A 12024-nucleotide genomic window follows, 5' to 3' on the forward strand; every position below is an offset into this window, starting at 1 on the left:
CAATATTGCCTTAATATGTAGTAGACATAAATAAAAGATGTTCGATAGTGTCAGCATTGACAAAAGGCAAATATTCATTGCTCGTAAAAACATTTTTTTTAGATTTTATAGAAGATAAATCCATAGAGAAGCCACAAGCCTAATTTAATATTCTTGGGCCCTTTGCTCACAGGGCCAAACTCAGTGTCGACCAGGTCCCGAAAACCTGTAAGGCCTTGTTCAGTTACAAATAAGGTGTTACAAATAACCTGTTAGTCCATCGTCTTCTCGCTCCTCACTTTTTTTATTTGGTTTATGGACTAAAATGACTTGAGCCATCACCATCTCATTCCTCATAGTTATTTAGTACTAACATGAAGAATGGAGTGGTCCCACCAAATTTGAGGAATCGATTCATGATGCACCATCTCATCTTGAATGGAGTGATTTCTTAAACCAAACACTCCCAAAGGGATTGTGGGGTATTGGAGCGGATTTAATTCTCTTCTAATCAAAATTAAATAGGAGGGGATTAAATCCCCAACAATCCTCTTTGATCCCCACGCAACCGAACAGGCCCTAAGTCGGGAGCCTTGCACATATGCCCTCTACACTCTCCAAGATGCTCCCAGGCACAATGGGCCAAAGTGGCATGGGTAGGTATCACATGTGTTACCGACCAGATCAGTCACACGTGGCGTCCAACCATTGACACAAGGCATACATCCTTCATGTTTATTGTGAGAGATGATGTAGCAGTCAAAATGCATTGTTGTTGCCACGTCTTAGACCGCAGGTGTACCTATGAGCACTATGCAGTGTGTGTGCCTTTAGCAACTACCCTACCCAATATGTCATACTCGATGGTGTGGGCACCCACACCTGCCACTATGGCATGTCACACTCTTCGTTGTGGTAGAATGAAGGCATACTCCATATACGGTGTAACAACTATGATAAGATAGGAGTAGTTGGACCTCTGATGAGTAGAACTCGTTGTTCATATAAAGATGTAACTCTCTCATCCCTTGTGCTATAAAAGAGAGGTGTAGACAAGCATTGAAGGGGTTTGGCATACTCTTGATCTTGCTCTCCCTTAGCATATATTGGAATAGCATATAAGGTTCACTAGCTAGACCAAACATCATTTGAGTGTATAAGCTGTGTCTAGACTTGCATATAATCATCCACCACACAAAAGACATAAGTTATTACGTTTAAGTGACCTAAATCTCTTTGTATTGTGGTTGTGCATGAAACCTTATTGATGCTTGATTCTATTAGCCCCAAGCCTATGCTGAGTAGAGATGTTGGTGCACTTTGTTATGTTGTGCCAACATGGATTTACTGGCACACCTAGTCGTTGGAGCAGTGGCCTCTATCACTAGCTCCAGCAATATTGACAATACACTGCAATGAGGGTGGTATAGTGGTATTGTTTGGTCCATCCCTCTACTACCTCAGGCCGGGGCTAGGGCCAAGTCGGGTTGATCTTCCTCCTTCGGCATTGTCAGGACAACTCCCTTGGATGGTCTAGTTTAACAACTCCTCAATGGGCCACATGGCATTGTTGCCACTAGCACTTCTCCTGTCTATGATCCTTCCAACATGCATAACGTCTAGGGAACCTCATGATGGACACCTCCTCAGGCACTAGGAGACTGTCGTCCTTTGGCGTTGAAAGTAGCCTAGAGGGGTTGAATAGGCTACACCTAAATTTTTCAATAAAACTTCAAAATATAGTGAGATTACCGGTTCAACAGGTGCAAGCCGGTTCAATCGCTACGAGTGGCGGTTGAACCACTCTGAACCGGTTCAACTGCTTGGATAACACTAAATCAAATCCAACATGGTGATTAATGAGATTCTTCAATTCTCAAGAACGAGATCTAGAGATAATCGAGGTAAAAGGGTAAATATGAGTGGAGCAACTCCACAAGATCTACATTCACAAAGGTATGCTTAAATCCTTACTTGCAACAAGATGGATAATGAATAATGAACAAAGCAAGAATGCAAGAACACATGGTTTTATCTCGAGGTTCGATCACACCACAAAGGTGCTCTACTTTCCATTGAGGAGCCCATAAAGGGCTAGGTCTTTTCCAACCCTAATCCTCCCTTGGTCGACCACAAAGGTCAAGACCCTATCTCTTACTCAGATATGCTCAGAGAGAAGGTAATACAAAGTTCTTGAGTCGTCCACAAATTTGGAGACTCAAGTGATTTCGAACTGTTTAGGAACACAAGGTTCCATGAACCACAAATCCATCCAAATCGATGTTTGCAAAAAGCTCAAGTAAGAGAAAGAGAGGGAGAGTGAAATCAAAGCTCAAGACTAACAAACTCAGCTTCACACCACGGATTCCTCAAATCAACTTGAGATGAAGAGAGTTGGGGTGTGAGGTTGAGAGAGGAGTGAATGCTCTTATCTAGAGTTAGGTCAGCAGTAAATGTGTGAGTGAATGTGGAGAGAGGGGAAAGGCTATATATATGGGGATCTCCACGAAACTGACAGTTTGCTGTGCAGAGTGCGGTGGAAATGCATAAAAAAGTCGTTTGAACCGACATTTTCTAGAGCAAATCCTGATTCAACTCCTAGTTGAACCGCTAGGTCAACTGGCCTGGACCCCAGTTAAACCGTCCCTAAGAACCGGTTCAACCAAATTTTACCAGAGTGCATCCTTGCAACAATCCTAGCTATTTTCTAGAGAGGTTCTCGGTTAATTCCGGTTGAACCGCCCGAGAGGACAAGCTACGTTGCTGAGACGGGGTAAGCCGACCCTGACAACTTGACGGTAGCATCTTATATAATACTAGGTGAGTGCCCGTGCGTTGCAACGGAAACATATATAATACTAAGATAACTTGTGTGCGAATGTGTGTTATACTGTTATGAGAAAATGTTTCGTAATCCATTTGTGATCCTAGCCAAACATAAATTTTGTTCTTTTAATCTAGTTGTTTCATCGCTACATTATAACCATCATACCATGCAGACTTCTATACTTGATTTTGATAATGTCATGTCAATTGCATCATTTAAATGCTAAGACTATCACAAAAATTACAAACTTATACAAATCTTCAGAAAACATCACAAAGTCTTACAACTCAAATGGATACTCATTGATGGTCTAACACAGACGACTACCTACGAATATGAATACAGACCAACAAAGCACAAAGCAAATTCATACTACATTGATCACAAATGAGATTTGTCCTAAGTCAAACTTCTTACAAAAATATTTGAGGTAATATCTATACCAAATAAAAATAGTTATATGTTGTAAAAGTAATTTTAGATAATAAATCTACTTATGTTGTAGCTTGGATGGTCCAACACAAACAAACATTTCCATGAAATTTGAACAGGAAATAAACAAAAAAATGGCACACCAGACTCTTGTTGTAGCTTTGGCAAGCAAAGGCTTCCATGTCCCAGGAGGACCTACAAGTAGAGCACCTTTGGGTATTTTAGCTCCAAAATCTTCATACTTCTTGGGGTTTTTAAGCAAATGCACAAACTTCCTTATTTCTTGTTTTGCTTTGTCACAACCGGCTACATCCTTTAAAACACCTGGACCAATAGAAAAGTGGGTGTTAGTGAAAAAACAAATCCAGGAATTTCATGTAGCTTGCTTTGTTCTTAAGGAAAGAGTTAAAAATTAGTATAAATCATTGATACAGAATGACAAACATCACTATTATATAGGGGTGGATATCAAGATAGCTCGACTCGGCTCGTTACGCAGCTCGAGCCAGCTCGTTTAACTCGCAAGCCACATAGAACAAAATAGGACATGGCCCGTTGATGCTTGCTTAAATTTCCAAGGTCTACCATGAGATATAGGGGCACAAGGTCACATGGCTCAATCACGATTCACGCACAAACAAAGCCAGTGCAACAACAAACAATCAAACTGCAGGGACACGACCTTGACATGTTACACAAGTGCAATAGCAAACCCCACTGGCCAACGTTGCAGCCCTTCAAGAACATGCAAATAGGCAATAGCAGGGCTGCAATGGCAGGGCGCAGGTAACACTGTAACAGATAAAATATTTGACCATTGGATACAACATAATACATCTTTGGAAAGTTCAGTAGGGCCTAATCTAATTGAAAGTACTGATGGAGATTATTGTAATAACCTTCACAAGACATCAATTGCCAATTTTGTGGCATCAATGCTGCAAGAACATCCTATGAGCCTTGTATTGGCTGAGAACAAAAGCAATTTGCAAGAAATTTTAGTTGAACAGAAGATTCCTATCGGTGTTTCTATCAAACTTTCACCAAAAGTGGATGGCAGTGAATTGCCATGCCCCATTGAAGTTCATGATGGTATTACATCTTCCTCTAGCAAAACTAACGAAACAATGGAAGCCCAAGATTATTCGAACACAATGAAATCAAACACATCTAGTTGCATGTTCGAGGCATCAAAGTGGCAAGAATGCCCTATAAGCCTCATATTGGCAGACAAGAAAGGCAGTTTGCAAGAAGTTTCAGTTGAACAAAATGTTCCTTGTGGTGATTATGTTTCCCTTTCACAAAAAGCAGACGGTAGTGAATTGACATCAACCAGTGAAGCTCCTGAAGGCTTTCTAACTTCCTCTAGCAAAGTTTATGTATTAAAGGAAGCCCAAGATGGTTCTATCACAACGGAAGCTTCTAAAGTAAATGTTTGTGCAGCTTCACACTCCATGCTTAGGTTAATTGAAGGAGTTCAGGATGAGGCTTCTTGTATTGATTCTGATAAGGTTACTTGTGAAACACCACCTTCCATCCTGAAAAGGTTGAAAGAAGATAAGCCACTGGTCGTCCATAGATTTCATAAGCGCCAAATGAGCCTAGGAGACACACATCAAAAGGTGCCTGCACCTGTGAGCAGATCAAACACCAGCAAATACTTAAGAATGGATAAAAACATTGTTGATACTACAACTCCCATTGAATCAGTAAATGTTGTTGCATCAAAATTTGGTGGCAACATGAACTGGAAAACTCGCAAGACACAAACAACACATGTAACTAAGAAGTGCTTTCCCTTCATTCTTTTTGTGTATTGTAACTGCTATTACTGTGTGACATACTCTCTTTGTTTCTATAAGCAGGCGAGTGACCGTATCGTACTTGAGCTTGATAAGATGAAGAACAAAATTTCAGAATGTAAACATCAAGCAGAAGCTGCAGAGGCTGCAAAGTTATCAGTATTAAAGGAGGTTGAGAGAACAAAGAAGCTAATCGACGAAATGAAACATGTCCTGGAGAGGGAACAAGCTAAGGAGGTGGATGCCAAGGATGATTTGGAGTTATTTCAAATTATTTCACAAGCGATGGAGGGAGTTGACTGTAATGATAGTGTTGTGGTTAGAGAGAAGCTGAATAATATTCAAGAATGACACAAAGCATCGGTTGACAAAGTGATTTCAGTGAAATATGTGTTGGGAAAAGTGCAGGAGGATTATGATTCTTTGTTGATCGAAACTGATATTTCCATTAACAAAGCTTAGGCAGCCTTCACAATGTCCAAAGGTGCAGAGAAATAAGTAGAGGAGCTCACCATAGAGCTCCAAAGACTAAAGGAAGTGTTTGATTTGGCTAACGCCAAATTCCAGGATGTGAAAGAATGCATGAACACATTGATGGTACGTGATGAGGATCGTCTTGCATGGGAAGAGGATCTTAGGCAATCAGACAAAGAGCTAAATCAGATCAGCATAGACCTTTGCCTAACTTATTGAAAAAGAAAACTATAACATGAGAAGGCTGAAGCAAATCTGAAAAGCAGATTGGCAAGTATAACGAGTGTTGTAAGAGAAGAAATAACATATATATCTCTACTACTAATTATGTCAGTACTGTAGGCGTCCACACCCCCCTGGTGCACATTCTGTCGTGCACACCCTGCCCCGCAGGCCGCATCTGCCCGCGGCCGAACCCTCCCCCGCATCCCGCAGCCGCGCTCCTTCCATCATCCGCGACAGCCCCGCATCCCGCAGCCACGCTCCTTCCATCATCCGCCAGCAGCCGCGCTCCTTTAAGGAGTAGAGTCCACATGTGCACGTCATGCCCCTCCTCGATGCCCCCTCCCCCGCAGCCCGCACGCCAGAGACTTCCACCGATTTGGTCTGCCTCCCCGGGATTGCCAGCGTCCTCGCCCCAATCACCGCCCGCTACGCGCGACGTTCTCATCCGTGCACCGACTGCTTCTCTTCTTCTATATACTCTCGCCACCCTTCCTCCCTCCTCTCCCTCGACCCGCGCGTCTGCTGATGGCACCAGAACAGGCTGATCTGGACTGTCGCGGAGGACGACACGAAGGTCCTGGCTTCGGGTTGCATTGATTCACCGTCGAGGCCATCAGCGGCGGCGATAGACTGCAACAAGAAGCGGCGGCGGCGACGGTCACCTTCTCCGGCAAATCTCGCCGAAGGCAACACTGACGATTGCTCCGAGCAGCGTCGCTGCTTGAAGCTTCCACGAGATCGACAACCACCGTCTCCTATTGATCCCACCGCTCTTCTTCAAGCTACAGGTTTTGGATTATTGTTTTTCGGTGACCGGTCGGTAGATTTGAAACAGGATATGTTTGGTAGCCTTTGATATGTTGCTCATAAATTTGCCTAGGCAATGCCCCCCGCCCAAGCCACCATCGCGTCCATCCATGAAGCCCAACGACGCCGAGCAGGACATGCAGGTGCTGGTGGTGCGGTCCCAACCCCACTCCGACCAGAGCAGTAGGAACCACTCGCGCCACTAGCAGGCGCCATCCTCTCCCCTCATGCGCAACAACCCACTGCCCCTCCCTCATCGCGGTGATGCCATAGCCCATCCTCGTGGGACGTCGCCCAGTACCTCAACTTCCTCCGCGCGCGCTGCCGCCGACAGGCACTGACCCACTACCACGACCTCAGGGAGGCCACTCTGGGAGACCACCACCTGTGCCACTTCGAGCTCGCCTAGCCACCAGACTCCCTCAACCTCTCTGCCCTTAGCGCCACAATCCCTAACCCGGCTGGTTCGTTGCTTTGCCTCTCGATTTGTATTGTTGTTGGCTAGGTGCAGTGCCTATAAAGTAGGCATCCCTTCACTATTGTTGGATCCTATTTGATGCCATGACCCATATGATTGTTTTATTGGACCTTCCATTGACACCATTATGAAATGACAATGGTGTGATTGAGGTGGAGGGTATCACAGAAGAAAGTCCAAACCTATAGATCAAAAGAGTGGAGAAGATAACTCTGTTGAGCAAAAAGGTGAACATAATTTCCACTTGTTTTAAGGTATCTTGTTTCTACTGAATAATAAAACTCTATTAAAGAAGAAACATATCCTTTGGACTTATTGTTTGAACTTTAATCATAATGCTTACCTATAGAAGAAAAAGGTGTATCAACTTTTTGGCTTAATGCAATTAAGAATCATGAAATTCTAGATGAGAGGTGAAATCTTTTCACAGTTATCTTTTGTTATGAGAACCATCGATACTTTTGTGTTCCAACGTGTTGTAATCCATTCTTTACACTGGCTGTAACCAATTTTGCTCCTTCCATTTTCAAATACAGGAGAGGGATGAGGAAGCTCTCAAGTACCTCAAGGACATCAAGTGGTATAGGATCAGCGAGCCTTAGGCCTTTAAGCTTGAATTCCACTTTGGTAGAAATCCGCTCTTCAAGAATTAAGTGCTTATAAAACATATCGCTTTACTGCTCAAGTATGTGTAGTGACAAAAGGTTAGAATTTTACTGCTCAATCAATTACTTTTCTCATGCAAATACCTCCAGCTGAGTACTACTTTGGCTCCTGAGCCTGATGACATATATTGGTCTAATCTTTGGTTACCCTACAAGCAACTCTGGATTCGGCACATAGTCACACTTATGTGTTCTATCGTTTTCATGGTTGTATTCCTTATACCAGTGACATTTATACAAGGTTTAACTCAGCTGTAAAATCAATCAGGGATGTTTTGCTTGCAATATTGTTGCCTTTGTTTTCCCAAGTATGCACGTGCAGGCTTGTCCTTTTTGCTACTTGATGAAACAAACAAAGTATTTATACCCTGAAATTTACAACTTGTTGTTTTCATAACCTGAAATTATGGTGTGCTAGAGTTGCTGGAGGCAAAGCATAAATAACTGAATATAAGGACAACTCATGGACTACCTTCAATTTTTTTCTTAGCTATTTAGGACCCATTGCCGCAACATGTTTTTAGGCTTTATCTTACAGATTGAAGGTAAATAGAAACATATTCCTAGAACTGTGGGTATTCCTTAGAATGTGTTTAATATCCACTGTAGCAGCATGATTTTAGGCTGTAATATAATTAAACTCAGTTTCAAAAAGGATCAATCACAAGCACATCATCTATTGTAGCAGCATGCTTTTAGATTGTAATATAATTAAATTCAGATTAAAAAAGGGATCAATCACATGGATGCTGTCTCGAAAGAAAAAAATAAACCCACGGTAAACAGAATTTACCATCCATTGTAGCAGCAGCTTATAGACTGTATTATAATTAAATTCAGATTCAAAAAGGATGTCCTCTCTTCATATATAGTTAGATTTATCTGTGCTTATCTTTATTTGTTTATGTACTATAGGTTGGACAGAAACGTGGAAGATTGCTTGCAGATCTAGAAGATGAACAACCTAAAAAGAAGGTTAGATTAGGGAGCCCGGTGGCTCAATGGATTTCAGTTTATAATGCTAGGCGGCCCATGAAGCAGAGGTAATTACAATATATTTAATTATAGCAGATGCTACTAAAGCTCATAGCCATTATTGAAGTAATGTGCCTGTCATACTTAGTCTCTATGGTTCAAGCAGATCTAGAACTGAATTCTTGAGTTAAAGGATATTGTGTTCGAAATTTGAAAATGTACTTATTAGTTGGTCACATCTATAGGCTGCCAACATTTATAGGGATATCCATCACACATCCTATATTCTCAATTCCCATAAATGACAAGTTTAGTCCTAATTTATAAGGCAAAAAAATCCGTCAATAATCTCTATCCCCTTGGTTAGCTATATGGACACAACCAATTTGATGACTTATCAAGTTTTACAAAGATCACCTACTTAGCCTTCACATATCTGATTTGTTCCAAAATAAAGTACTCATCATTGCTGTTTATTCTAGGATTTGGCGCATATAAATCCCGCGTAACATAATACTGGCAGAAAAATCGTCTTATTGATCGGTGGTGTTGTTTTGCTTTGTGGATGCAGTGACCGCTCACGTTGAGCATGGATCTGTTGAGAGTGGATCTGGTTTAGGGGCAGACTGAAGAGTGAAATGTGGCAGTGATAGTGCAAGGTGGGATGCCATTAGTGCTTTGTCTGGGGTTCGGTCTATTCCTCGGTTGTAGATCTGGAAGGTACTTATCTACCATGTGCTATTCTTTTTTCTTTCTTGCCTTCTTTTTTTCGTCGAGTCGCAACTTTCCATCTTCTTCTTGCTGCTACTGATCTTTATGGCTAATTTGTATGCACAGAGGAACTTCTTGATCTTAATCGTGATTATCAGTCCAAAATTCTGAACACAGTTGCACCACAATTTCTCATCTCTACTAGATTATTTAGAGCCATCTAAGACAAATGTCACTACTCTTCAAATGTCGTCAGGATTGCCTAGGAGACATCATCGGTACTCGGTACTACCATCTAAGACAAATGTCACCACTCTTCCAAATGGCGTCAAGATTGTCTAGGACTAGGAGACATCATTGGTACTTGGTACTGTCCCGCTCTCCTGTTTTTTGTTTTGTTTTTCCTTTCTTTGCCATGACATCAATGTTTTCTTGTGGACTTAATTCAAAGCCTAGCATCATCTATGGCTCTATACATTGACAATGATTTCATTTACGAAATGCCGACTTCATCTAGAGTATCACATCTATTAGATAGAATGGTCTTCAAGAGCACATTGAATCAGACCCAATAAAGGTGGTGAGAAATATCTTTGCCTTGTTGAAGGGATGATAAGCCTTGCAGCAACTCGAGTGTTAACAAAAAATTATCTGATCAACTCCAAAATATACTTTTATTTTGTGAGGTAGAAGCCATTGGAGTAAATGTCCAACTTTGTGAATTTGCATAGGAAATCAAAACAGTGTCCTTAGTATTCCTATTCCGCTAGCTGGTTATGCTCTACTACGATACAATCAGCTGGTGCAGACCCATTCATTAGTATGTTATTGTTCCTGAATTTTAGCTCATAATAATTTTGATAATATATTATTGTTCCTGAGTTTTAGCTCTTAATTTTGCCCATAAAGTTTATTGTTCTTCTTTAACTAGCTGCTAAATTAGCAATTAATATGAAGGACTTCTACTATTGTTGGTCCTTACCCTTGATGGAAATTAGACTGATGCTGATTCGAACACTATAGGGGAGGAAGTTGCTTCAAGACTGTTGAACAGATAGCAAAGGTACCTACCCCTGTTTTCTAATGTGTCTACCTACTTTGGAAATTAGCACATGAAAATTATTTTGCATTTTTTCTATGTGCAACAAAAAAAATAATATAGCTACTATTGATTCAGTTGATGTGTTGTTTGTTTGACCTGTATGACGTGTTTCTAGCATATATCTTCCTCCTGGGTTTTGGTAAGCACTGTTTCATCCATGAATCCTGCAATCGAATAAATAATCTGTAACAAGTTAGCTATGAATTTTTGTTTCTTATGGCTTCGTGAACTGCATAGATTGTACTGCCTACCTTTGAGCAGTTCTATTGTGAAATCTAAGCATTTTTTTGTTGGCGAGCTGTGATTTCATTCAAACATTATGGTCATTGTACCAATGACATGATTTTTTAGACCCATTACGTACGAAGACTCTCACAAGCGGCCTCCTTTGAGCTCGCAGTTCATATGGGTGCAACAGCGGTTGGTGCAGTGGCGCTCGTGTGAGTGGTGGATGTCGGGGCCGCCAGTGCAAGGTAAGGCCTCACTATTTTGGGGTGGGATCTGGATTCTAGACCTGGAAGTACTGATGATTAATGCCTGCCCTCCATGTGCAGCTCCGTCCAGGAGGAACGGGTACATCCGAATAGACTACTACGACGTTTAGATATGATTATTGATTAGCATAATTAAAAATAGCATGTTAAATGCATCTTCAGGGTCAAAGGAAAATACAAATTACGGCCTACAATATTAGAAACCAACATCATCTTTTGTGTTGTGAGTTTAAATTCCTGCTTTGATGGTTTCTATTTTCTGAACACTAAATCCAAGTCGGCGCTTTCTGTTCTTATCAAGGTAACACATGGAATTCCTCTATACCGGCTGCATTTGTAAATCAAAGCTAGGACAAAAGCGAAAAAGCTGGCTGGGCACTAACCAAACAAGCCTTTTTATTTTAGGCACCACCATTGGATTTGTGTCATTCTGATTGTAGAAATAACATGGCTTTAAGATTGGAATATTTACCCTGTATTATCATTTATGAAACATAGTCTTATGATTGTTGCTATTTTTGGTTCATCGAACACACTTTAGAACACCTGACCTGAGTTGGTCAAGTCTGGCTTTCCACTTTAGTATTCCTTTGTTGACACACTTGTGGAGCAATACGGTCTTAATGCAAATTAGCACTTTGAAATGCAAACAGGTATGTTGTTCATATTATTACGCAAATTGATTACTGCTCTTTTCACTGAGGTCAGAATAGTCAGACACCCATCATAGTCAATGAAAAATCCTGTGCATGCAAAGAACTTCGATTCACCTGGACACCATAACTGCCATTAGAGTTTACCGGAAGCTCTATTGAAAAATTGATTACTGCTCTTCTCGTACAAGCGTGGAACAATGTGCTGATGGGGCACAAGGGTAACACATTGTAACACCCTGAATTTTTGGGGTATAAATTTTTTTCTTCTAATATCCGCCAAATTCAGGTGTTACCCGTTTTTTTCCTTTTCTCCTACTTTTGTTCTAAATAGTGGAGGCATTTTGTTTTATATATCTGTAAGCCTAGAACCCTAAAAGAGTCCTTGATTGTTGCATAG

The sequence above is a fragment of the Zea mays genome, chromosome 5, assembly GCF_902167145.1.
Source record: "Zea mays cultivar B73 chromosome 5, Zm-B73-REFERENCE-NAM-5.0, whole genome shotgun sequence".
NCBI lineage: Eukaryota > Viridiplantae > Streptophyta > Magnoliopsida > Poales > Poaceae > Zea > Zea mays.